This window comes from Triticum aestivum, chromosome 4B (assembly GCF_018294505.1).
Source record: "Triticum aestivum cultivar Chinese Spring chromosome 4B, IWGSC CS RefSeq v2.1, whole genome shotgun sequence".
Classification (NCBI taxonomy): Eukaryota; Viridiplantae; Streptophyta; class Magnoliopsida; order Poales; family Poaceae; genus Triticum; species Triticum aestivum.
This window is the reverse complement of record NC_057804.1, coordinates 270371547-270375876: the sequence shown is the minus strand read 5'-3', so window position 1 is coordinate 270375876 and position 4330 is coordinate 270371547. Positions and strand designations below refer to the sequence as shown.

At 45.2% G+C, this 4330-nt stretch overlaps 1 long non-coding RNA gene across 2 annotated transcripts; it reads left to right on the top strand.

Annotated features, from left to right (window-relative positions):
- The first annotated feature begins 1859 nt into the window (after positions 1 to 1859).
- LOC123091967 (uncharacterized) lies at positions 1860 to 4113 on the top strand. Of its 2 annotated transcripts, none has more exons than XR_006443956.1 (4): positions 1860 to 2340; positions 2459 to 2628; positions 2762 to 3077; positions 4000 to 4113. It is a non-coding gene; the product is annotated as an uncharacterized lncRNA (long non-coding RNA). The 2 variants fall into 2 exon arrangements; XR_006443957.1 differs by having other exon boundaries at positions 2762 to 3049; positions 4000 to 4095.
- Positions 4114 to 4330: the final 217 nt, after the last annotated feature.

Sequence of the window (4330 nt, the reverse complement as noted above, 5' to 3'; positions counted from 1 at the left end):
AGCTGCTGCTGCTGCTGCTGCCCGTGGTTGCCTTCCACGAAGGATTGTTGCCGGTGACCTCTGTGCATCAGAGATGACGGTGGCTAAGCATTGCGTATTGTTGGCCGTCTGCTGCTCCACTCAACACGGTGGCCTATGTCTCGATGGATCTGATGGATCCACAAAGGCCAGCCTGCGGGACAATATTGGTGAACGAGGTGAGACAGAGTATGATCCGAGAATCAACGAAAACAACGAGGGGAGTGGTGGGAACTTACATGACGCACTTGTAGAACCGCGAGCCCGGACGAGATTCATAGCTGCAGATCCAGGTGATGACCCTCAACCCTGCCGCCACAATCGGGGAGGGAATCATAGGCAGGATGTCGCCGACGGCAGAGAACGCTGAGGCGCATGCAAGTCATGCCGTCAAGCTTGGGTTTGGACCAGAGAAAAGGGGTATATGTGCGGGGGCGCCGATTTTTTTGGGACATGAAGAAGAAATTTGTAGAGGAAACATGGTCGGTGGTTGTTGGACGGCAGTAATTGTGCGTCAGGAAAGGAAACGCACGGCGTTAGACCAGCCTAGAACCGAGCCGTGGCCCATATGGCAAGTGGACATCTGTGCGGGCGGAGTTTTAACGGTGCCCGTCAGATTTATCAGCCGACAATGGTGGGCCCGTGTGCAGACTTTACTAGAAATACGGGTCGCTATCGATCGATATACAACGTTCTGTACAACACGCTGTTCGAATCTTGATGTGAATGGGCGATGTGGATATAGGGTCCATCTGTGCTCGGGATCAGATTAGTACTTTCATTCTATATTGGCAAAGGTTCAGTTATAATCTATGAGTGTTCAATTCATACATGCTTGTGCAAAATTACTGCTGTACTGGCCAGAATTCAGTGCTAAAGTTCACTTCATATATGTGTTCTGTCAAAATTTAGTTATGCACTAGTATTGTACAAGCACATTGGGATATATGTATACATATTTGTCAGAAATCAGTGGAATATTTGTTGGTCTCACTGTACATGCACATTTTCAATCATACATTCAGTCGCATTTGTTGGTCTCATTAGTTTGACTCATTACACATGCATAATCTTTCAAAATGCAGATACATTCAGTCATAATTTTTGGGCTCACTTCATATATTCAGTCAAATGCAGATACATGTTGGTCCCACTTCCATTAGAACAAAGAATAGTTCACAAATATTGGAACAAAGAATAGTTCACTTCCATTAGAACACAAGGATAGTTCACTTCCATTAGAATATAGTACTAGTGCATAATTGAGATTACATAACAGCCAAAAGTCGCTCAAACAAGGTGCAACTGGAGCTACTGGCGGCAATGGGAAGGGGAGGCGCGACAGGGATGCCACCGGCGGAAACAGAGGGGGAGGCGCAAATGGTATGCCACCGATGACGGGAGGGGGAGACGCGCCGAGGCTGCCGCCGTCGACCGAACTGTCTGAAGTGTGTTGTGGTGGACAGCAATTTGGAAAGTTAGGAATTCAGGCTGCCCTTTGGGGATTTTGACCGGCGAGATGGTGACATGGCGGACATGGACGACGCGGCATACACGAGCCATACGTTTATATGTAGCCCAGGACTGGTTGCACGAGTTCAAGGACCATAATGACATCGTATTCGCGAGTTTGGGGATTGTATTGGAGCAGTTTCAGAGTTTAAGGACCATTCTGGACCTTGCCAACAACTTCAGGGACGGTTCATGCATTTTACTCCTATCTGGGCTATGCCACGTTGGATCGCTAGGAGACAAAGAAAGATCGAGCGCTCCCTCGTCATGTCCACGTCTTCACCCGTAGTATGCCTGACAGCCAATGAAGAGAGAGCTTCGTGCTAGCCTATTGGATGTGCGAGAGAGGGAGAGAAAACGCGTCAGGTGGGGACAAGAGAGAAAAAAGCAGTTCAATCCCACGCAACTTCCTCTCTCTCGCATCTCCTTATCTCCGCCCGGCCGACAGCTAGGGTTCCGCCGGCGCCGCCAAAGCCACCTCCACCATACCTTCTCCTCCAGCCTATCCCCACCGTCGCCCCAGGCTAGAAGGCGGGTACCGCCGTCACGAGCATGACCCCCTCCTTGCTGGCGGGCTCAGCAACGACTTCGTCTCCATCTGGAACCCATCGCCGCCGCGGCTGCCGCGGCTACCATCCGACCCGAGAGGAGCAGCTCGCAGTAGGTCTTCCTCGTCTCCATCTCCAAGCCCCACGCGAGCGCCGGCAGTGGCACGGAGCTGGCGAAGAAGGTGACTGTGGTTGGATCTGTCGCACGAGAGGCGGCGGCGCGATGTGGCCTTGCAATACTCTTAGGCATTGGTGAAATCCGGTAGGAGCACTTTTTTACTCTACTTTTGTGGCAATTTCTTACTTCCCCTTGTCGCTGGTTTCTATATGTCTCTCTACGTCTGACAAGAGATAATTGACACTTTGTTTTATCATAACAGTTCTGCAATCTAGGAACGAGGCCAACTTCAGGAGCTGATTGAAGCTGCACTAAAATTAGCTACAAAGTAACATCAAAACAATTTGTGGGCAACCTCCTACAGGAAGAAAATTACAGTTTGGATGAGGATTTGTAGTCCATAGGATGGTCAGGTCCTGATAGGTTCAAAAGGTAAACAAATCTTTATATCTATTTTGCATCTAGGATTGACGAAGTAAATGATTTTTACATATGCTCATTTATTTGTGTAAGCTAATGGTGCCTGCTGATAATAACTAATATCAAGTCTTTGATTCTTTTGTAGATCAGGTCATACCATCATGACTATATTCGATTTGGATCCTTAGGTACATCAAATGTGTCTATCCAAGAGGAGCACAATTTTAGAGGAGTATTTCTTTATGGTTCTGATTCCCCACCCCCATGTTAATATCTCTGTATGATTACCACGTTACAAGTCTTCTTTTATATCCAAAAGGGGGACTAGCAATCTACATCAAGCTTATTGGATTGGTTGTTCATGCCTACATCAATGTACTGTTCAACATCAAGCTTATCGGATCAACTGTTCATGCCTAAATCAACCAAACAAGTATGGAGTTATCTTATGTTATTTCAAGGTAGAACCAAGAAGATTGTTAAATTCTTTCCTCCTGCATTAACAGAACACACAGAAAATCGAATTTACCTAAAAAATGTATGTTGATTATCTAGGCTTCTCCTGAAGGACATTTACCTACTATTCTACCAATCCTTTGAAGTTATTTCTTTTACTCGGTGGTTCTGCGGGATATCAAATTATTTTTAATTCTAGTATTTCTTACTTAGTATATGTCACCTGCAGATTCATCCTTCATAAAACGTTATTCCCATATAGTTAAGGAGCAGGAAAATGCTCGGTCAGGCTGCTTAAGAACCTGAAGAAATGGCTTATAAATAACTTTTTTATCTTGTCATATTAGATTCTTAGTGCATTAGTCCTAGATTGCAACCTGAGTTCATCCTATTCCTACTTGTTGTCATTTTCCAACAGTAAGAAGTGGCTTCTCTACAGAAATGAGTAGCATGTGCTCTTTGGGTGGGTGGATTATATTGTTGCAGATATATTACAGTTGATGTTGGATGCATTTTCCAATCCCATTTTGTTAAATACTTTATACTAGCCTTTCTATTTTTGCTCTACTGCTTTGCGAAACAATTGATTACTTGTGATTAGACTCTGATTATGGTCTTTGCGTGTGGTTAGGCTAGGCAAATTAAACACACACACACATATCAAGTTAAAATGGAAGGTCAAAAGAGTAAATTAGTTGCTGCCCATAGTACTCTGCTTTGAACCCAGACATTATTGTAGAACTATTGGCTAATTAAACATAGGAGGATGATACGTCTCCAACGTATCTATAATTTTTGATTGTTCCATGCTATTATATTACCCGTTTTGGATGTTTATGGGCTTTACTTTACACTTTTATATCATTTTTGGGACTAACCTACTAACCGGAGGCCCAACCTGAATTGCTGGGTTTTTTTCTATTTCAGTGTTTCGAAGAAAATGAGTATCAAATGGAGTCCAAACAGAATGAAACCTTCAGGAGCGATCTTTTTGGAACAAATGCAATCCAGGAGACTTGGAGTGGACGTCAAGAAGCAGCCGAGGCAGCCACGAGGGTGCCTGGCGCGCCCCCACCCTCGTGGCTCCCCTGACCGACTTTTTTCGTCTATATATACTTGCATACCCTGAAAACATCGAGGAGCACCACGAAAACCTATTTCCACCGTCGCAACCTTTTGTACCCGTGAGATCCCATCTTGGAGCCTTTTCCGACGCTCCGTCGAAGGGGTAATTGATCACGAAGGGCTTCTACATCAT